This window comes from Kogia breviceps, chromosome 2 (assembly GCF_026419965.1).
Source record: "Kogia breviceps isolate mKogBre1 chromosome 2, mKogBre1 haplotype 1, whole genome shotgun sequence".
Taxonomy (NCBI): domain Eukaryota; kingdom Metazoa; phylum Chordata; class Mammalia; order Artiodactyla; family Physeteridae; genus Kogia; species Kogia breviceps.
Genome location: NC_081311.1, coordinates 112,463,125 through 112,487,975, shown reverse-complemented (window position 1 = coordinate 112,487,975; position 24,851 = coordinate 112,463,125). Strand labels below are relative to the sequence as shown.

General features: G+C 35.3%; 1 protein-coding gene across 7 annotated transcripts in view; it reads left to right on the top strand.

The window, feature by feature from the left end:
• Positions 1 to 24,851, top strand: part of LRP1B (LDL receptor related protein 1B) — a 1,895,525-nt gene that overhangs the window by 1,411,171 nt on the left and 459,503 nt on the right. The gene's annotated exons all lie outside the window — the stretch shown is intronic.

The following is a 24,851-nucleotide window of genomic DNA, read 5'->3' as shown; positions in this document are numbered from 1 at the left end:
GTATAGAGGTTCCTTAGAAATCTAAAAATAGAGTTACCATATGATCCAGCAATCCCACTCCTGGTCATATATCCAGAGACTACAATGGTTCAAAAGGATGCATGCACCAAATGTTCAGGTACAGTGCTGTTTACAATAGCCAAGACATGGAAACAACCTAAATGTCCATTGAAAGATGAATGGATAGAGGAGGTATGATAGATATATACAATGGAATATTACTCACACATAAAAAAGAAGGAAATAATGCCATTTGCAGCAATGTGGATGGACCTGGAGATTGTCATACTAAATGAAGTCAGTCAGAGAAAGACAAATATCATATGACATTGCTTATATGCAGAATCTAAAAAATAATAATACAAATCAACTTATTTAAAAAACAGTAACAGACTCAGATTTAGAAAACAAACTTATGGGCTTCCCTGGGGGCGCAGTGGTTGAGAGTCCGCCTGCGGATGCAGGGGACACGGGTTCGTGCTCCGGTCCGGGAAGATCCCACATGCCATGGAGCGGCGGGGCCGTGAGCCATGGCCGCTGAGCCTGCTCATCCGGAGCCTGTGCTCCACAAAGGGAAAGGCCACAACAGTGAGAGGCCCACGTACCACCAAAAAAAAAAAAAAGAAAAAGAAAAAGAAAACAAACTTATGGCTATCAAAGGGGGAAAAGAAGGAAGAGGGAGGGATAAATTAGGAGGTTGAGATTAAGTTATACACACTACTATATATACAATAGATAATGATCAAGGACCTACTATATAGCATAGGTAACTGTACTCAATATGTTTTAATAACCTAACAAATGAAGAATCTGAAGATAGTGTATGCAAATATATTTGCATAGCCCTATATATATGTGTATATATGTATATATATATATATATACATATATAGCTGTATATATATGTATATATATGAAATGGACAGGTCTGTTGTACACCTGAAACACAATATTGTAAATGAACTATACTTCAATAAAAATTTTTTATAAAAGAAATAAATTATTACCAATAAAATGTTTCAGCTACATTGATCATGTAAATGTGCTATTTTTTAATTTCAAAGAAAATATAGAAGAATATATTTATGAACTCCAGATAGGAACATATTTCAAAAATTAGACACAAAAAGTGTAAGTTTGGTATATTTTACCTCATTGAAGTTAAAAACTCTTTGCAGCAGAAGATATAAAGAACTTTAAAAGGCAAAACAGACAAACACTAGCAGAAGGTATTTGTATTTCCTAAAAGCAACAAAGGATTGAAACTACAGTTTATAATGTACCACTACAAAGACTAACAGAAATATGGGATTGTTATGCCAGGAGGCAAATCCTGGAAAAGGAAACATTATATGAAAGTATATTCAGCCTCACCAATCATCAAGAAAATTCCTAGTCAAACAACAAGATGCTGTTTTCCACCCATCAATTTGGCAATTTTTTTAAAGATTTGACAATGTGGCCAAACCAGATCTCTCATACACTATTGAAAATGACTATTTTGTACAACCAATTTAGAGAGCCATTTTGAATATTCTGAAAAATTGGAAGAGTATACATTCTTCCATGAAGGAATTCCCACCTTTAGAGTAAACTTACACAATTCTACTTTTAGAGAAAACAATGGCATATTGTACAACAGTAAAATAACAACAAAACAAAACCTAGTGTTATATCTATCTATCCACATTAACCAAATACAATTTGATTACAACACAACAAAAATACTGCCAAATGATATTACATGTAATATGGTATGTAAGATTGAAAAATATGCTAAACTATGCTGTATTATTTTTGGATAGAAAGATTCATAGTAATATTTTTACAACCTAGTAATCCTTTTGTGATAATTTTGTGTTGGTTATGTGAGATGTTATCATGAGAGATAGAAGGGAACTCTTTGTACTGTTTTTGAAACTTCTCTGTAAGTTTAAAATTAGCTCAAAATAAGAAGCCTAAATAAAAACTAAGTAATACATCTGGAAAATCACACACACAAACATCAACATTTTGCTTTCAGACAGAAATGGTGCTGAAAGGACTATATGGTTCCAACACAACTTTAATGTGTTTGTCTTTAAAATTCTGAAGTATTTATAGCAAAATGTTAAGATTTGTTAAATTGTTATATTACCACCTCTGCTACTCATGGCTACTAGTGGCAATATGACTTGCTTTTAAATTATATTTCACTGGAAATGTCTTTTTCTTTAAATGGGCTAGTTCTATATCCTTTTATGAGTGCCTAAAAATACATTTATGTTAATTTTACTTTTTGCAATTTCAAAGGTAAAAAATGTCAGCTTTTAAAATGTATTTATTTTTAATTTGCTTGGTACATATCATAGAAACATTCAGTCTCAAAGTGTAAGAATTTTAGCTATTAAAAGTCAGATTTTATAAAATAATGACTTTTAGTCGTGTTACACTTATTAGCTGAAGCAATTTTCAGATTACCTATTTAGATAATTGCAGCTACTGGAAACTTATAATGGAGCACTGTTTTATTAGATATTGAAATTAACAAGAAAAGGATAAAATTAAAGGGTGAACGTTGTGCATAGGGAATCAGCAAGCAGTGAGGCAAGGAATGATTTTTATGGTCTAAAGGAAGAGAGAGGGTAACGTTAATTATGGAGAACAAAATCTAGAGTGAGTCATGATTAGTGCTGAGGAAAAGAGAATGTGAGATCTCCCGCTTAAGTTGCAGGCTGTAAATTAGTTTCAATATGGCTTCATAAATTCACAATTTCCTAAGATATTGGAGTTTCTCATAGAAGATGGCCTATGGCAGGTGTTGGGGAGGAACACAACTTTTCCTCCACCCTGTTATGTTTTGGTCAGTGAGCTACAAATTAAACTGAACAAAAAAATAGCTTAACAAGAGAAAAGGCAACTTTTTTTTTTTAATGGAAAAGGGGAAACCTTCACGGAAAAGAAGTGAAGACCTAAAGAAGTAGTTAGACCCAGGGACTTAAATACAATTTTAACAAAGGGTGATAAATTATAGAGAAATGGCTCAACAAAGGAAAGCGTTTTGGGCTTCTAGAAGCAGTAAATTCTGGGAAGGAAAATATATGGGAAAACTAATGGAAGATAAGGGTTCTTTAGAATGTGTTGTTTATGCAGATTCATTTCAGTGTTATCTTCATATCCAGTGATGATGATTGTTCCTGGTACAAGAGAGGGGACACCTTCAAAAGGGAAATTTATGTCCACTTTTCAGGTGGATAGGAGGAGAGCAGAGAGCTTCTCCTGCATCTGCCGTGTCCCAATTTGCTTCAGCTCAAAATAATCCTCATGCTAAAGTGGCATGTTTTGGGATGGCGTGATTATTCTAAAGTCTCTTACCCCACAACATCAATCAAGGCCAAATCTAGAAGGTAATGACATACTTGAACAAGAGACATGGGAACTGTGGGTAGAGGCTTCTTAATATAAGGAGTAGAAAAATTCATGAGGAGCATTATGCTAGAGAAAGAAAAAAATAATAGTTCTGAGTCATGTGTAGAACATCCTATTGAAGTTCTACAAGGTCAATACGCAGTGTGGTTCAGGTCTTGAAGGCAGGTAACGGACAAGGAGAACTCAAGAATCTTCAGTCAACAGTGTTAGGATTATTCACAGGCTGAATGCTGCTCAGTTCTTCTTATATGTGTCCAAATAGCTGATAACAATATTCCCAAGCAACATGGGCAAATACTAGGATTCCCATGTTGAGAATCACAGACTTACCAAGAAAGTAGCCGAAAAGTTTTCTGCAAGGTGTTCAGGCTCAAGAGACGGCTCTGCTAGATCATGTTAGATTGTCTGACAAGGTTTCTGTTTGCATAATCAGAAACTGCTGGACCATGTCCATGTGAAAGAGAGGTAGGGCCAATGTTTATAATAAAACTAGAAGCCTATTGTGAACTCTCAAAGTATTTTAGTGAGTCTGATTAGGAATTGAGAGAAGGATGAATAGGAGACTGGCAAACTGATACAGCTCTTAGAGGACAGAGCAATTGTAGAGATGCGAGGTGGACTTTGGGAAAAGATAGTGATTCCGATATAAATAAATGTCCCAGTATTGGATGACTGCAAAATAAGGTGTCAGTAGGTGAGTAAGGGTGGGGATAGTGAGATTACTAATCCCTGATCAGAATCATTTCTGTGTTAAATGTCAGTTTAAAACATAATTACATATATTTCTTTTTTGACCCCAGTTTAGTTGAGAGATTAGTTTATATCAACTAGACTTGATTGTTTAACAAACCATCCCAGAATTCAGTGTTTTGCTTTAAAAAAAAAAAAAAACTGCTTATTTATCCCACTATTGTATGGGTTGGCTGGGTGGTTCTTCTGTTGTGTTAGCTTTTCAGATCTCTGGCCAACTGGTAGATCAGATGGTAGCTGGATGATCAAGAATGGCCACCCTCATATGTGTGACAGTTGGCAGGCTGTCTTCTGGGATACTGGGCCACAAATCTCTCATTATCCAACAGGCCATCTTGGGACAGCCTCCAAGTGTCAAGAAAGAGCTGGATCCAACAAACATCTTACAGGTTTACTAATATCTCATTGGTCAATCCAAGTCACGTGGCCAAGTCCATATTCAGGGGATAGAAGAATGAACTCACACTGATGGGAAGAGCTGCAAAGGGGCTGCACACATATATGGAGAGGAAGAATTTGCAACTTCTGCTATCAACACAGTTGTATAACTGATTATTAGCCTATCTCCAGTATTTCCTAAATAATACATTAAAATTTAGCCAGGCTTTTCGAAACTCACTTTCTTTTTTGTTGTATTTGTCTTATAATGTTTCTTGACAGGCAATAGTGAGCAATGCCAATAATATCTGGCTTTACACATGAGCTATAAGTCAATCTATGTTTGATGGCAAAGAAATAAAATTAGACAGGAAAGGATTATCTAGTGGGAAAAAGTTATAACAAAACTATGGAAAGGTTAGTGGATTTAAGGCACGGAATTGATTCTGTCACCTTCAAGGGTATAAACTATTTCAGACTTAGCTCAAATAATGCTGAATTTTTCTCACAAGTCTCTTGTGATTAGTTGCTATTAAGCCACTTTAATTGCCCCTCATTTCTATGTAAGCAATGTGACTGAAAAAAATTTTTTGTAGTTTTGACTTGAATGAGGAAGTTGTAAATGGCAACTAAAGAAAAAAAATCTGTGCTATAGTGTTAGAAGAGGCATTGTTCATAGAAAGTAATAAAAGAAAGTTTACATAGAACTTTCCTTTCGAGAGATTTATGGCATGAATTCAGCAGATGAAATCAATGTACTATGCATTATAAATAGGTCTTTGAGCGGCTGTATGGTGAATTCAAAATTCTTAAGAAAACAGTAGGGCACCTGTAGAAATAGGCAAGGACACAAGTAAATCCAAGGTTCCTCTTGAAATATTGCTATAATTTGTAGAAGTGAAGATGCCTGTTATTATTTGAAAGGGCAACGTATTTCAATTTCATATACTCACTGAGATGTGCTTTGTTTATTCTCATAAGATAAGCCTATAAAACTAAGTTTACTGGAAATCAAGAAGTATCATTTACATATTCCACGTGCCATTCTGAGCTTTTCAGTATCACGTATCTGGTTAAAAGTGCTGAGAGAGAGACAGAGAATGTCCAAAGAAGTTATCCTAAAACAAACCATTACGTGAATATAAATTTCCTAAGACAGAAATTGATGTACAAATTTTTCCTTGAGTTTTAATTATGTTGCCTTAAAAATGGCATAAGATAAATTACATTCCAGAATTTTTCAGTAGTCTTATTTGCAACACCTACTATAAAATAGTATGTGGCTTTGTCACTCTTGCAGAATAGCAGTCTCAGTAATACTTCATGCCATATTCAAATGAGTATTTTCAGCTCTTGCAAACCTTGTTAACTTGTTTTAGATTTCTACAAAGTATAATTTTCAATATGCAGTTCTATTTTACTGACATGCTGATAAAACTAAATGTTAGCCAGTACTCTCCTCCAACATACCAAGTTTCCTTTCCATTTCCTTAGACAATTTAAACCAGTAGTCTTCCTTTTTCTTTCCCTTCCCTCTCATGCAATCTTTCTTGGATGATAGCATTCTTATTGTTGCTCTAGTGCACTTATCAATCTCTCCACAATTTTCAGTAACACTTCTCAACTCTCGATCTCTATTTTCACTTTCTTCTATAGCTTGACAACAGCCTGGATCACATCACTTTTTGGCACTTCTATCTAAAGTCCTTGAACTTAGTGTCCCTCCTCTCTGAACACATTTTGATGACATTGCATCAAGCCTATGTTATCATATCTATTAGCATGCTTTTTCCTTTATCTGAATTATAAGTACTATCATACACTTACTTCATTATTCAATTAGTTCTCTGTTGACCACACAGTTTTTCCAAACCTGAACCAAGGGATGAGTTATTTAATGTTTTCCTATCATTTTTCTATACTATCAAATGTTCCTCCCTATATTTTGTTTCTGACTGTACAAGTGCAGTTCCTGCAGAAAAATATGGATGGCCATATTTTCCCTTTTAGAGAGTTCAATCACAGTGATGATTCATACTGGGATCTTCACTATTATTATCCCAAGTCCAAATTTGCCAATTTATCTCTTCACTAATGGAATAGTGTGAAATCTCTAGACATTTACTGAAATTTTCTTTTTTATATTATTAATGTAAACTCATAATCAACATACGAAAGTCATTTTCCCACCTAAAAATCAGAACCCTTCCTATTTTCATTGTTAGTAAAATCATTACTTTTATTTCCAATCAGAATCTAAACTCACTATTATTATTACTATTTTTTACTTCCTCTACTCCTGTTTCACCTGAACCATTTACTCAACAAGTACTTTTCCTATTCATTGTCATCATTATAGACCATGTTTTCATTCCTTCATTTCTGAATAACTGTTGATCTTTGTACTTTCCCTTTCCCTGCCGTAATTTTTTATGTTTCTATCTATCATGAACAATGCTTTCATTGAATTACTCTCTAAAATACTGCATCTCAAATTGTAATTTATTTACTTTCTCTCCAAGTATCGTATGATCTCAACCTAGTTGCTCCATCTCACCAGAAATCTCTCTACTGTGTAAAATTGACCCTTCCCTCCAGACCTATGCACACCTTTTTGTCTCAAGAATGTACATATTCTTTTCTAAAACTCCATACTCATGTTTAACTAGAATGGAAGAGATTTTATCGCTGTTCAACTGGTCTCGACTTTGTGGGATTTTTATTCAGTTCACATCACTCCACAGCATTAAAAGATGTGGGTTTTTTCTAGAACTGCAAGCAAGCCAGAGTGATCTCAGTCTTAAACAACATTCAGGATTTGTCATGTGTGCTTCACACATCCTTATCACTCCCTTAATTACTGCCACATGCTTTTCTTTTCATTCGTGTCTATATGATCTCCTCAAAGAAATGTCAAGTTCTTCTAGGCACAGTTCACTGCATATACCCTTTTCTATACCCTTTATAACCTAAAAGAGAACTCATCACTTAGTGGGTAATAAAAATAGTTAACTATTATGAACTTGCTATGTGTCAGCCATATAATTAGGTTGTGAGAGGACTTGTATTAAAGCTTCATTTTCAGAGTAAAAGCAATTCTTTGACTTATAATGCTTGCCTGGCTGGACTGTTCTAATTATTAGGGGGAAAGAGCGTAGAAACTTAAGCTTCTATGAGAAAGTATGAGAGGTAGTATAGGACACTGGTTAGAAGCAGGGATTCTAGAACCAGGATATCTACCTAGATTCAACCCAGACCCTCCTTCGCTGTTCAACACTTACAAGCTATATCTCTGAGTAAATAATTCACCTCTCCTTGCCTCCATTTCCTCTTTCAGAAACAAAGATATAATGCTAGTTGCAGTCTCAACGATTGATGAGATTCAAAGAGTTAACATATGTTGCTTAGAATAGTGCCTAGTATTGGGAGTTCCCTGGTGGCCTAGTGGTTATGATTCCAGGCTTTCACTGCTATGGCCTGGGTTCAATCCCTGGTCAGGGAACTGAGATCCTTCAAGCCACTTAGTGTGGCTAAAATAAAATAAATAAAAAAGAATAGTGCCTAGTATTTAGTAAGCACTCAACTAGCATAAACTATTTTGAGTTTTTGCCTTCATTTTCCTAAACTGACTCATTGTTTTTTAAAGCTACATCATTATAAGTTAGTAAAATCTGGCCAGTATGCAAAATGACCTCTATAGCATACAAAGATTTTCAAGAACTGATGTGATTTCTCCCTTCAAACTTTCAAATAGTATAAATGAAGAAAGTAGAGGGTCCCTAAGGAGAAGGACAACTGTGGGTGAAGAGAATGATAGCTCTTCAATTATTTAACAGTATTTATTGAGCTAATACACTCAACTGATATATCTTCTGGACACTGTAAGAGATTTTTTTCTTGGAATTACATGACAGAAGGTACTCGTTCAATATTAATAGAATATGCTAATATGAGTAACAAAAGTAAGTAAGGGAAGAAATGAAAAAAAAAAAAGACTGGAAGACAGAATGGTGGAAATAACTGCCGAGGAGCAGAATAAAGAAAAAGGAATGAAAAGAATTGAAGACAATCACAGAGACCTCTGGGACAACAGTAAACACAACAACATTCAAATTATAGGGGTCTCAGAAGAAGAAGAGAAAAAGAAAGGGTATGAGAAAATATTCAAAGGGATTATAGTTGAAAACTTACTTAACATGGGAAAGGAAATAAACCCAAGAAGGAACATGCTGAGCACATATTAATAAAACTAACAAAAATTTAATACTAAGAAAACATTAAAAGCAACAAGGGAAAAGCAAAAAATAATATACAAGGGAATCCCCATAAGGTAATCAGCTGATTTTCAGCAGAAACTCTGCAGGCCAGAAGCAAGTGGCAGAATATACTTAAACTGATGAAAGTGAAAAACCTACAACCAAGATTACTCTACCCAGCAAGGATCTCATTTAGATACGACAGAGAAATCAAAAGCTTTACAGACAAGCAAAAGCTAAGAGAATTCAGCACCACCAAGCCAGCTCTACTACAAATGCTAAAGGAACTTCTCTAGGTGGGAGACACAAGAGAGGAAAAAGACCCACAAAAACAAACCTAAAATAATTAAGAAAATGGTAATAGGAACATACATATTGATAATTACCTTAAACGTAAATGGACTAAATGCCCCAACGAAAAGACACAGACTGGCTTAATGGATACAAAAACAAGACCCATATATATGCTGTCTACAAGAGACCCACTTCAGACCTAGGGGCACATACAGACTGAAAGTGAGGCAATGGAAAAAGATATTCTATGCATATGGAAATCAAAAGAGAGCTGGAGTAGCAATACTCATATCAGATAAAATAGCCATTAAAATAAAGACTGTTACAAGAGATAAGGAAGGACACTATATAATGAACAAGGGATCAATCCAATAAGAAAATATAACAATTATATTTATGCATCCAAAATAGGAGCACCTCAATACATAAGGAAAATGCTAACAACAATAAAAGGGGAAATCAACAGTAACACAGAAACAGTAGGGACTTTAACACCCCACGTACACCAATGGACAGATCATCCAAACAAAAAGTAAATAAGGAAAGCCAAGCTTTAAATGACACAACAGACCAGATAGATTTAATTAATATTTATAGGATATTCCACCCAAAAGTGGCAGAATACACTTTCTTCTCAAGTGCACATGGAACATTCTGCCGAATAGATCACAACTTGGGTCACAAATCAAGCCTCGGTAAATTTAAGAAAATTGAAATTATATCAAGCATCTTTTCTAACCACAAGGCTATGAGATTAGAAATCAATTACAGGAAAAAAAAAACGTAAAAAACACAAATACATGGAGGCTAAATAGTGTGCTACAAAATAACCAAGAGATCAATGAAGAAATCAAAGAGGAAATAAATACATAGAAACAAATGACAACAAAAACACGATGACCTAAAACCTATGGGACACAGCAAAAACAGTTCTAAGAGGGAAGTTTATAGCAATTCAATCTCACCTCAAGAAACAAGAAAAATCTCAAATAAACAATTCAACCTCACACCTGAAGCAACTAGAGAAAGAAGAACAAAGAAAACCCAAAGTCAGTAGAAGGAAAGAAATCATAAAGATCAGAGCAGAAATAAATGAACTATTAATGAAAATAAATAACAAAATTCAATAAAACTAAAAGTTGGTTCTTTGAGAAGATAAACAAAATTGATAAACCTTTAGCCAGACTCATCAAGAAAAAAAGGGAGAGAACGCAAACCAATAAAATTAGAAATGAAAAAGGAGAAATTACAACTGACACTGTACAAATACAAAGGATTATGAGACTACTACAAGCAACTATATGCCAATAAAATGGATAACCTTGAAGAAATGCACAAGTTCTTAGAAAGGTACAATTTTCCAAGACTAAACAAACCTGGAAGAATTAGAAAATATAAACAGACTTATCAAAGTAATGAAATTGAAACAGTAATTAAAAATATTCCAGCAAACAAAAATCCAGGACCAGATGGCTTCACAGGTGAATTCTATCACATTTACAGAGAGCTAACACCTATCCTTCTCAAGCTCTTCCAAAAATTGCAGAGGGAGGAACATTCCCAAATTCGTTCTATGAGGCTACCATCACCCTGATACCAAAACCAGACAAAGATATCACAAAAAAAAAGAAAATTACAGACCAATATCACTGTAATAGATGCAAAATTCCCCAACAAAATACTAGCAAACAGAGTCCAACAACACATTAAAAGGATCATACACCATGATCAAGTGGGATTTGTCCCAGGAATTCAAGGTTTCTTCAGTATATGCAAATCAATCAATGTGATACAGCACGTTAACAAATTAAGCAATGAAAACCATATGATCATCTCAATAGATGTTGAAAAAGCTTTTGACAAAATTCAACACCCATTTATGATAAAAACTCTCCAGAAAATGGGCATAGAGGGAATCTACCTCAACATAATAAAGGACATATATGACAAATTCACAGCAAACATCATTCTCAATGGTGAAAAACTGAAATCATTTCCACTAAGATCAGGAACAAGACAAGGATGTCCACTCTCACCACTTATTCAACATACTTTTGGAAGTCCTAGCCACGGCAATCAGAGAAGAAAAAGAAATAAAAGGAATACAAATTGGAAAAGAAGTAAAACTGTCACTGTTTGCAGATGACATGATACTATACATAGAAAATCCAAAAGATGCCATCAGAAAACTACTAGAACTAATCAATGAATTTGGTAAGTTTGCAGGATACAAAATTAACGCACAGAAATCTCTTGCATTCCTATACACTAACAACAAAAAATCAGAAAGAGAAATTAAGGAAACAATCCCATGTACCATTGGAACAAAAATAATAAAATACCTAGGAATAAACCTACCTAAGGAGGCAAAAGACCTGTACTCAAAAAACTATAAAACAGTGATGAAAGAAATCAAATATGACATTAAACGATGGAGAAATATACCATGAATGATGGATTCTTCTTCTTTTTTTTCTTTTTTTTTTTTTTTTTGTGGTACACAGGCCTCTCACCATGGTGGCCTCTCCCTTTGAGGAGCACAGGCGCTCCGGAGGCACAGGCTCAGCGGCCATGGCTCATGGGCCCAGCCACTCCGCAGCATGTGGGATTCTCCCAGACCAGGGCATGAACCCATGTCCCCTGCATCGGCAGGCGGACTCTCAACCACTGCGCCACCAGGGAAGCCCAGATGGATTCTTCTTGGATTAGAAGAATCAATATTGTGAAAAAAATACCCAAAGCAACCTACAGATTCAATGCAATCCCTATCAAATTACCAATGGCATTCTTCACAGAATTAGAACAAAAAAATTTTACAATTTGTATGGAAATACAAAAGACCCCAAAGAGTAAAAGCAATTTTGAGGAAGTAAAATGGAGCTGGAAGTATCAAGCTCCCCAACTTCCAACTATACTACAAAGCTACAGTAATCAAGACAGGATGGTACTGGCACAAAAACACAAATACAGATCAATGGTATAGGATAGAAAGCCCAGAGATAAACCCATGCACATATGGTCACCTAATTTATGACAAAGGAGGGAAAAATATACAATGGAGAAAAGACAGCCTCTTCAATAAGTGGTACTGGGAAAACCAGACAGCTACATGTAAAAGAATGAAATTAGAACATTCTTTAACATTATACACAAAGATAAGTTCAAAATTGAATAAAGACCTAAATGTAAGACTAGACACTATAAAACTCTTAGAGGAAAATATAGGAAAAACACTCTTGGACACAAGCCACAGTATGATCTTTTTTGACCCACCTCCTAGAGTAATAAAAATAAAAACAAAAATAAACAAATAGGACCTAATAAAACTTAAAACCTTTTGTACAGCAAAGGAAAGCATAAACAAGATGAAAAGACAACACTCAGAATGGGAGAATATATTTGCAAACAAAACAACAGACAATGGATTAAACTCCAAAATATATAAACACCTCATGGAGCTCAATATCATAAAAAACAAACAATCCAATCAAAAAAATGGGTGGAAGACCTAAATAGACATCTCTCCAAGGAGGACATACAGATGGCCAACAAGCACATGAAAAGATGCTCAACATCACTAGTTATTAGAGAAATGCAAATCAAAACTACAATGAGGTATCACCTCACACAGGTCAGAACGGCCATCATCAAAAAATCTACAAACAATAAATGCTGGAGAGGGTGTGGAGAAAAGGCGACCCTTTTGCACTGTTGGTGGGAATGTAAATTGATACAGCCACTATGGAGAACAGTATGGAGGTCCTTAAAAAACTAAAAATAGAATTACCATATGACCCAGCAATCCCACTACTGGGAAAATACCCTCAGAAAACCATAATTCAAAAGGAACCATGTACCCCTATTTTCATTGCAGCACTATTTACAATAGCCAGGACATGGAAACAACCTAAATGTCCAATGACGGATGAATGGATAAAGAAGATGTGGTACATATATACAATGGAATATTACTCAGCCATAAAAAGGAACAAAACTGGGTCATTTGTGGAGATGTGGATGGACCTAGAGTCTGTCATACAGAGTGAAGTAAGCCAGAAAGAGAAAAACAAATATCGTATATTAACACATATATGTGGAATGTAGAAAAATGGTACAGATGAACATATTTGCAGGGCAGGAATAGAGACACAGATGTAGAGAAAGGACATGTGGACACGGGTGGAAAGGGAGGGTGGAACAAATTGGGAGATTAGGATTGACATATAATACACTACCATGCATAAAATAGATAGCTAGTGGGAACATTCTATAAAGCACAGGAAGCTCAGCTCAGTGCTCTGTGATGACCTAGATTGGTATGTGGGAGGGAGGTCCAAGAGGGAGGGGGATATAGGTATACATATAGCTGATTCACTGCATTGTACAGCAGAAACTAACACAACATTGTAAAGCAATTATACTCCAATTTAAAAAATAAAAAAAAATAGACGGTAATATATTCAAGATAACAGAATGAATTCTTATCTTTAGAAGCATTTGATTTTCCAAAGATCCAAAGTGTTCCATCCTTTGCAACTTCAGGGCTGCTGACAATTTAAGTTTGGTTGAGTGCCAAGACAGAAACAACACTAAATAAAACCTGAAAAAAAAAATAAAAAGGAATGTTGGTATTAATAAATATAAGTATGCATCAGATATACAGGAATACCTTTATCATGTAATAAAACACATTTTCATAAGTTCCTTTTGTCTCATCCCTTTTGAATCTGCAGGATAATGTTGCTTAGACACCTATCTGTGTAGAGTGATGGCTAAGAACAGAATTTTTCATTAAGCCATAAAATCTGAAATGGCAAAACCTTTGTAGAGGGCTTCCCTGGTGGCGCAGTGGTTGAGAGTCCGCCTGCCGATGCAGGGGACACGGGTTCGTGACCAGGTCCGGGAGGATCCCACATGCCGCGGAGCGGCTAGGCCCATGAGCCATGGCCGCTGAGCCTGCGTGTCCGGAGCCTGTGCTCCAAAACGGGAGAGGCCACAACAGTGAAAGGCCCGCGAAAAGATCCCATGAGAGATGTTGAAATGTACTCTTAACAAAAAAAAAAGAAAAAAAAAACCTTTGTAGAGTGTAAAGTTCTGTGTTTTTGCTATATTCACAAAACCCTGGGATTTGAATGGGCTAGACAGGATGAAATGAGTTGGCAAGGCAGGTCATCATATAGTGATCTGCATGGTTAGGATGACAGGAGTACTGAAGTCTGGAACAGCTAATGTCTGTGAAAGTGCCTGTTAGTTTTTACCTATTAGTTTGGTGGATAATAATAGAAAATAAGATTAATTTAGTCACCATTCAAAAAAGACATCTACAATAACCTTTCTCCTCTACCAATGTTAAGAAGAGAACAGAGTTCACAGAAAAGATGAACATTTGTTTCAAAATAGAAGCATAATTTTCCAAGCAATTTCCACCAGAATGACATGAGCCATGTATTTATACTCAGAAGCCAAATTCAGTAATTGATTAAAGACCTCTCCTATAGCATTAGACTCTTATTTATAATTTATTTTGTAAACTCCATAACCTTTTCCTCACTGATTTACCTCCATTGCTATTATTAAAATGTATTCACAATGCAAGGGAGCAAACTGTGACTGATATTTGTATTTAACACATTACATAATACAGTCTGTCATTCTGAAGAGGTATTAATGACAAATGAGTTATTTAAGCTATAAGAAGTGTAAATCTGCATAAGTTTTCCACATACTCGAATGTAGGGGATTCTTTCTGTGTAATTTGCATATATGAACTACACAGATTCAGAGATAATGGAGGATAAATCTCTATCTTCTGAATGTATACCCAAATTAAATAATTCTATTCGGATTTATTAAATGTCTACTCTGCTAAACAGCTGGAATGTATTGAGTGAGATATTCTCTCTCTTACCTCTAGATAAATATTGAATGTGCTGTTTCCTTACCTGTATTTCACTTACTTAACTTGTGTTCACACATCACACTTCAGTTTGGCTTTCTTGATACTCACATGGTACACACACACATCCATGAAGTCAGAGATAAGCACAGCTTCCCAGTTTGCACAATTTACTTCTAGCCTTATTTATAATATTATTCTCTTTTTATTGAAACAGCTTTGTTGTATGAGGGCAGACAATGTGCCTTGCACATCAGTGTATCTCCAGCCCAGCCCACTGTAGGCCCTCAGGACACTATGTTGACTGTTGTACAAATGCCTTTGCGGCAGTCTGACCCTGGCTGCAGACTTGCTGGGAGTTACTAAGCAATTAGTGATATTCACCAAAGGAAGGAATGTTATGCTCTCTGAAAATCAAGATTCTTGCCCTCTTGGAATTTACAAGGTAGTAGAGAAAATTTTAGCGGCAGAAATAACTACAAGTTAGTATGACACAAGGGTGGTATGAGTATAAACAGACTTTTACAGGCACTCAGAGTAAAATGAAATCTCTACCAGTCAGGATGATGAAAGGGGCTTTCTAGAGTAGATAGTCTGAACTACTAGTTTTGTCACATTATAATGAAGTCTGACCAATAACCATAAGGATTAACTGATGACTTTTGCTTATAAATCAGATTATTAATACTTTTTCTGAGAATAGTATTAAGCCAACAAACAGTTATCTTACTTTAAAATCATCTGGTAACAGATGGACTCTTAAAATAGAAGTGACTTCATAATATGACTTGCAGTTATATCCACATATGCCATTCCTGTTTCTGCTGTGCACAAAATTTCTTAGACATAGCCTATAAATCAAATCCATACCACTGTTTACCTTACTTGGTGAGTATAAACTATGTGCTCCTTTTTTCTTTATTACTGAGTTCCTTACAAAAGTGATTGGTTTAGTAGTAAAACTAGAAAAGAATTTAATGTCTGGATTGAATTATCCTAAAAATAGATGAGCTTTACCTAAAAATATTTTCTTATCTTTGAAGAGATAGAATCACAGTTAGTTATCAAGTAGTTTAATAATTTTGCACAAGATAATATTGCAGTCTGAAATTATTACCTCCCTATAGACTCTGTTAAATTATCCTTTTTATTCTTGCCTTATTTAATTCAATTTGTCAAATATTCTTTTAGTATCTACCAAGAACACAATCTGCTTACTCTCATTTAAAATGGAATATTAAAGGTTCTATCATTTAATAAGTAATAGTATGTTTTTACTTGCACTCATCCCTTTAGCAGGACTTTACATCAAGGTTTAGAAATCCACATACATCATATTTATTCATTCTGCATAGAAAGTATTGAAGGGTTTTATTTCACTGATATGAAATATCCTTTGTTAACATGAGCAGTTACTCTTGACTTTAGGTGTGAATAGATTAATAAATAATGCTCATGTATCAATTCTTTTGCTTTTCCTTTATTTCATTTGTTTCAAAAATATTTATTGTGCATTTAATATATTACTCTAAGTATTATGGGAAATGTGATTTCCTATTTCTTCAGCACTCTTCACTTGGAAAGTCAGAAATAATGTAATTTAAGTATAATAATACTGGCAAAAATGGTTAGCATCGAAAACATGAGCCATAAGCCAAATAAATCATGAATGAGGTAACATTTTTGGTCAATAATGCTAATAATGCCACTTTTATTGAGTCATATCTTCTCATGACTTATGCCCCACGTAGCTCAACTTTACACATGTTTAATGCAACAAACCATTTCATACAGCATTGCCACTGAAGTTCCACAAAATCAAAAGTGTCATTTGCACGATTTTGGGACTACTAGTATTTTGTGTTAAAGAGTTACAAATCATATTTCAAGGTTCAAATATGATATCTAAATCTTTCTTTACCCAATGCCATCACAAAATTAGATTTTTAGAGATTTGTCTTATGCATTTTGGTAATATCAAAATCTGGGTCACATTATCCAGTCCTCATAATGTCTACTGATACCAGAGATATTTGGTAAGTTAGTATTCTTTTAAGATTAAAATCATGGACTTTGGAATAACTGTGGCTTAGATTCAAGTTTAGGTTCTGTTCACCACTGTAATATAATCTGTTTAAGCCTTAGCTGAAAATTAGGAAAATATTTGCATTAACCATAGTTTATATGAGGATTAATGAAAACAGTGACAATAGAGTGCTTACCACAGTGTCTGGCCCAAACTATTCCAGTAAAGCACCGGCAGTTTTTGATTGTAAAGGTGAAGTGAATCTTAATTCAGTCTGAAGCAGCCACTGAAGAAAGTTTGTTGCTGTTTTGACAAAGTCACAGTGCAGAAGGGTTGCTGACTATTTTTTTCTTGATTCCTAGAACACTAAATGTGCCAATTATTTTTAACTTCATTCTTTACTTGTTAGACTGATATTCATTTTTCTTTACTATCAAAGCTTATCATTATGAGTTTTTATTCCAGAGTGCTAAGAATGCTGAGGAAAAGGATAGCCTAAACCTGCTCTTGAAGTAATCCCACTCTTGTTCTGACCAGACAGATGAATAAACATATAAGATTTTTAAAATGTTCTTTGTTATGGATCAAATTGTGTCCCCTTCCCTGATCCCCTAAATTTATGTGCTAAAATTCTAACTCCCAGTACCTCAGAATGTGACTGTATTTGGAGATAGGGCCTTCAAAGAGGAGAAAATAAGGTAATATGGGTGGGCCCTAATTCAATATGACTGATGTCCTTATAAGAGGAAGATATTAGGACAACACAGCAGAGACCATGTGAGGACACAGCAAGAAGATAGCCAAGAAGAGAGGCCTCAGAGGAAACCAAACCTGACACTTTGATCTTGGACCTCTAGCCACCAGAACTGTGAGAAAATGAGTTTTCTTGTTTAAGCCTCCTCGTCTGTGTTAGCAAACTAATACAATATTCAAAGGCAGGGGCCAGTAGATTATTTTTTAGGAGAAAACATATACATAGAGTTGGAACTAGTTATATTTAGAACACTTGTTTTTGATTCCTTAATGGAAAATAAAAATATAATGTCTTGTCCTGTCTTAAATGCTAGTATGTTCTGAGGTTTTAAAAGTATTAAGATGTCTGCTAATTTTGAAAATTTCATAGGTAAGAATTGAACTCTACAACCTAAAACTATAGTAGCTAAATCAGAAAATTTTTAAAATTTAGTAACAATCATAAAATTTAGTAACTCTGATCTTTCTGATAAGTACCTACTAAAATTCCACAAAAATTTTATTAGTTTCTCATTCCAAAGTAAAGGTATGTTATGAGAGAAAACAAACAGAAACATATATGATTCCATAGTTTTCTTTGCCATCATCTTAAAACTCTTTCAGTACCTGTCCTCATAATTCTCAGTAAATATATTTTCTCCTTATCTTACAGGCCAAAAATAGAAGGCTTAAGAAAATATCCTCAGTTTTTCTCATTTTCATTTACAGAATTAATCACCTTTATTGAGATGTGGTGGATAAGAATCTGGACTCTAAAATGATTCCTTGGTTCAAATCATGTCTCTGCTCCTTAGTAATTGTATAATTTCTGCAAATATTAATCCATCTGTGTCTCAGCTTACTCATCGATAAAATAAGGATAATAATAGTGCACATTACAACATATCAAGGACTTTGAACAGAGATATACATGTGTATGTGTATCTGTGTGTATGTATGAGTGTGTGTGTGTATATATATATATATTTCAAATAATGTCAACTATTATTACCTTGATTATTACTTACATTATTATTTATTCTTATTTACCCATTTTAATCTTCCACTTTTTAATTTTAGAAGGTGGATTTTCAACTCTAAACTTTACAGCTAAACCCTTTTTCTCCTTGTCCCAAGAAATTCCCCCTCTTTATTCTTCTACATGTTTCATTTCTCCTACCCAGTAGCTATCCTCCTAAACCTAAAATCATTCTTCTACATGTTTCATTTCTCCTACCCAGTAGCTATCCTCCTAAACCTAAAATCATGCTTATTCTTCATACTAAAAATAAAAGTATGAACAAACCTCTCTCTTTCTCAGCTTCCCACTATCCTCTTCACCTTTCCTTTCACAACATTTTTTAAACGAGTAATCTGTACCCACTGACTCATTCTCCTTACTCCATCAACCATTGCTATCTGTCATGTGCTTTCTCATATCTGATAACAGACACCAATGACTTTCTGCTTGGCAAAGCCAGTGACCTCATTTCATTTGAAATTGTTGACCACTCTCTACTTCTGATAATCCATTTCTCCACTGAGGCCTGTGACACCATTTCATCCATGACACTTGGCTCTCCTAGTTCTCAGGCTACTCTTTTTTTAAAGATCTTTACTAGATCTCTACAAGGCTGTTTTTCTTCCCTAGAAAGTGGCAGCATTGTATGTATGACTGCATGATATTCACCAAAAAAGAATTGCAATGATGGTCCCTTTGGTTTTGGTACATTGATATTTTTACTTGAAAATCATGTTTTGAAATATTAACTAAAAACTTAAAATGTTGTTTGCACTATCCCTAATGTTTAGGATAGTGTTGGTACATAATAGGTACACAATAAATATTTGGTACATGAAAGAGTTTAATTTTTTTCTATGATCTTTTATAACTCACAATCTATGTGATCAGGGAGAAATGTACTATGTAATATAAGGGAATAAATGATTAACTGATGGCTATTTGGGACCATAAGTTAGGTAAATAGAAATCTAGCTACCTTTTAAAAATTGTGTTTAGCTAAATTTATTTTAAAATAATTTTTAAATACCCAAATCTCATATACATTTTTCACCTTTCCCTAATCTGAAATTATAATACCTATTTAACTTCAAAAAGTCAAAATTGTAATGAAAAGAGCAATTTTGTGAGAAGAAAGTCTCAAAATGTCCACTTTTATGTGATTGCATGTCTTACAAACTCCTTAATCTGTTTTGAACTTATTTTTGTGCATGGCATGAGAGTAATCCCGTTTGATTCTTTTGCATGTAGCTGTCCAACTGTCCCAAATCATTTACTGAAGAGGATGTCTTTTCCCCATTGTATATTCTCATCATATGCCTCCTTTGTTGTACATTAATAGACCATAAAAGTGTCCATTTATTTCTGGGCTCTCTATTCTGCTCCACTGATGTATATGTCTATTTTTGTGCCAGTACTCTATGATTTTGATGACTGTAGCTTTGTAGTATAGTTTGAAATCAGGGAGCATACCTCCAGCTTTGTTCTTCTTTCTCAAGATTGTTTTTACTATTTGACTATTTTGACTTTTGTCTTTCCATACAAAATTTAGAATTATTTGTACTAGCGCTATGAAAAAAAACAAAAATGCCATTGGTATTTTGATAAGAATTGAACTGAATCTATAGATTGCCTTGAGTATTATGGTCATTTTAACAATATTAATTTTTCCTATTCATGAACATGATATATATTTCCATCTATTTGTGTCATCTTCATTTCTTTCCTCATTGTCTTATAGTTTTCCAAGTACAGATATTTTACCTCTTTAGTTAGATTTCTTCCCATGTATTTTGTTCTTTTTGATGCAATTGTAAATAGAATCTTTAAAAAAATTTCTTTCTGATAGTTCATTGTTGGTATATAGAAACGCAACAGATTTCTGTATATTAATTTTGTATAATGTCCTGCAACTTGACCGAGATCATTCATGAGTTCTAGTAATTTTTTCGTGGTATCTTGAGGATTGTCTATCTATAGTATCATGTCATTTGCAAACAGTGGCAGTTTTACTTCTCCCTTCCAAACTGGATTTCTTTTATTTCTTTTTCTTGTCTGAGTGCTATGGCTAAGACTTCCAATACTAAAAGTGGTGAGAGTGAGCATCCATGTTTTGTTCCAGATCTTGGAGGAAATGCTTTCATCTTTTCATCATTGAGTATTGTTACATATGGGCTTGTTGTGTATATGGCCTTTATTATGTTGAGATATTTTTCCTTCATACCCTTTTTCTGGAGATTTTTTTTTTGTCATAAATGTATGCTGAACTTTGTCAAAATCTTCTCCTGCATCTATTGAGATCATCATATGAGTTTTATTCTTCAGTTTGTTTGTGTGATATACCATATTGATTGATTTGTAGACAACGAACCAACCTTGCAACCCTGGGGTAAAACTCATTTGATAATGGTAAATGATCCTTTTAGTGTATTATTGCATTTGATTTGCTAATATTTTGTTGAGGTTTTTTACACATGGTATTCTTATTTTACCTAGAGCTTAATTATAATATGATTATCTGCTGTGGGAGTTAGATTATACACCTACTTCTTTACTTGAATAAATCAGCTTTGGGCTTCCCTGGTGGCGCAGTGGTTGAGAGTCCGCCTGCCAATGCAGGGGACACAGGTTCGCGCCCCGGTCTGGGAAGATCCCACATGCCGCGGAGTGGCTGGGCCTGTGAGCCATGGCCGCTGAGCCTGCGTGTCCGGAGCCTGTGCTCCGCAACGGGAGAGGCCACAACAGGGAGAGGCCTGCGTACCACAAATAAATAAATAAATAAATAATCAGTTTTAAGAGATTAAGTGTTAGACTTTGTAAACTTTGGGAAAACTCTCACACAGAAATGTTCCAACGGATCACTGGCTATTGTTTGTATGAAAACATGGCCTTGATTTTAAGCTTAATGGAGTTTTCATATCAAGGCTATTTACATTTATTTTATTTATTCTATATTCCCTAGTGATATTCCTCACATCTTAAAAAGGAGATCAACTTCTCTGTATTTTTTTTGAAACAGTAACTCCACTTACCTTAGAAACAGAAACATTGAGGTGACAGTCTGTAATGAGAGCTGAATAGTGGTCTCATGTTTACCTAATTTTTAAATAACTTTTCAAACAATAAATTTATATTTTATTAAAACATATCATAATGGAGGCCATCCTAGGGCCAGTGATGAGGATGATAAAAACAGTGCTTTAAGAAACCATAGACAAGAGGGAAGAGTTATGGGAACATAAGTATATGTATAACTGATTCACTTTGTTGTAAAGGAGAAACTAACACACTATTGTAAAACAGTTATACTCAAATAAAGATGTTAAAAAAAAAAAAGAAACCATAGGAGAGAGGGAAAAAAGATGGCAGAGTAGGAGGACCTTGGGCTCACCTCCTCTCATGAGCACACAAAAATACAACTAACTGTGGGAGAACCATCAATAAAAAAGAGTGGAATCTACAAAAAAGATATTCCTCATCCAAATACATAAAGAGGAAACCACAAGATGGTAGGAGGAGCACACTCATGATATTCTCAAATACCATACCACCCAGGTGCACAGCTCACAAACTGGAGAACAGTTATACTGCATGACTTCTCCCACAGGAGTGAGAACTCTGAGCCCCACACCAGGCTCCCAAGGTTTGGTACTGGGAGGAGAAGCCCCCAGAGTATTTGGCTTTGAGGTCCAGCAGGGCTTGTCTGAAGGAGCCCCACAGGACTGGAGGAGACAGAAACTCCTCTCTTGGAGGGTGAACTAAATGTCCCACATGCACCAAGTCCCAGGGTAAAAGCAGTGACTGCACAGGAGCCTGGGCCAGATGTATATACTGGTCTTGAAGGGTGTCCTTGGGAGGCAGGGGGTGACTGTGGCTCTGTTTGGGGTCATAAAAGGTGGTGGCAGACAGAGCAGGGACCTATGTGAACCCTGGCTGAAAGCAGATAGTTTAGGTCCTTGGCACCAAGACCTGGTCCCACCCAGCATCCTGTAAGCTTCAGTGCTGGGATGCCTCAGGCCAAAAACAAACAACAGGGTAGGAACGCAGCCTCACCCATCAGCAGACAGAGTGCCTAAAGATGTCCTGAGCCCACAGCCACCTCTAGACACACCACTTGATACCTCCTTGACCACCAGAGTGCCAAGACTCTGCTCCAACAACCAGTGGGAAGGCACCAGCCCCTCCCACCAGGAAACCTACATAAGCCTCTAGCCCAGCCTCACCCACCAGGGGGCAGTCACCAGAAGCAAGAAAACTAAGACCTTGCAGCCTGGTGAACTGAGTTGCAAACACAAGTCAGAAACTACCCTGGACCCAGCTGGTCCTAGGTCCTTGAGTGAAGAGAGGGGAGTATACTGCTGGGACACATAGGATATCCCCTACAGAGAACCATTTATGCAAGGTCAAGAAATGGTACTAACATCACCACATAAATAAAAATACAAATAGAAATTTAAACAAAATGAGATGGCAAAGGAATATGTTTCAGATGAAAGAACAACATAAACCCCAAGAAGAACAGCTAAGTGAAGTGGATATAGGCAATCTACCCAAGAAAGAGTTCAGAGTAATGACTGTAAAGATGAGATGATGCAATAACTTGAGAAAAGAATGGATGTGCAGAGCAAGAAGTTACAAGCTTTTAGCAAAGAGTTAGAAAATATAAAGAACAATCAAACAGAGTTGAAGAATACAATAACTGAAATGAAAAATACAGTGGAACAAATCAATAGTAGAATAAGTGAGGCAGAAGAACGAATCAGTGAGCTGGAAGACAGAGTGGTGGAAATCACTGCCATGGAACGGAATAAAGAAAAAGGAGTAAAAAGAAATAAGGACAGTTTAAGATACCTCTGAGACAACATCAAATGTACCAACATTCACATTATAGGGGTCCCATAGGGAGAGAAAGGGCCTGAGAAAATAGTTGAAGAGATAATAGCTGAAAAACTCCCTAACATGGGGAAGGAAACAGTCACTCATGTCCAGGTAGCACAGAGTCCCATACAGGATTAATGCAAGGAGGAACACACTGAGACACAGAGTAATGAAACTGACAAAAATTGAAGACAAAGAGAAAATATTTAAAGCAACAAGGGTAAAGCAACAAATAACATACAAGTCAATCCCCATAAGACCATCAGATGATTTTTCAGCAGAAACTCTGCAAGCCAGAAGGGAGAGGTGCAATATATTTAAAGTAATGAAAGGGGAAAACCTACAAGCAAGAATACTCTACCCAGCAAGGCTCCCCTTCAGATTTGATGTAGAAATCAAAAGCTTTACAGACAAGCAAAACTAAAAGAATTCAGCACCACCAAACCAGCTTTACAACAAATGCTAAAGGAACTTCTCTAGGGAGAAAATGAAAGCACACAACTAGAAAGAAGAAAATTACGAAATGGGAAAGCTCACTGGTAAAGGCAAGAAATCATTCACACACAAATATGATATGAAAACCAGTAATTATAAGAGAAAGAGTGTACAAATGCAGGATATTTGAAATTAAGAGATGAGCAACTTAAATCATGTATACATATAGACTGCTATATCAAAACCTCATGGTAACTGCAAATAAATAACCTACAAGAAAGAAAAAGGAAGCTAAACACAACAGGAAAGATGGTCATCAAATCACAATAGAACAAAAGAGGAAAGGAAGAATAAAAATCTATAAAAATAAATCCACAATAATTAATGAGATGGTAATAAGAACATACATATTGAAAATTACCTTAAATGTAAATGGATTAAATGCTCCAACCAAAACACATAGACTGAATGGATAAAAAAATAAGACCTGTATATATGCTGTCTACGAGAGAGCACTTCAGATCTAGAGGCACATACAGACCGAAAGTGAAAGGATGTAAAGAGGTAATCCATGCAAATGGAACTCAAAAGAAAGTTGGAGTAACAATACACATATAAGACAAAATAGACTTTAAAATAAAGACTGTTGCAAGAGACAAAGAAGGATACTACATAATGATCAAGGGATTAATCCAAAAAGAAAATATAACAATTGTAAATATATATAGGTACCCAACATAGGACCAACTCAGTATATAAGGCAAATTCTAACAGCCA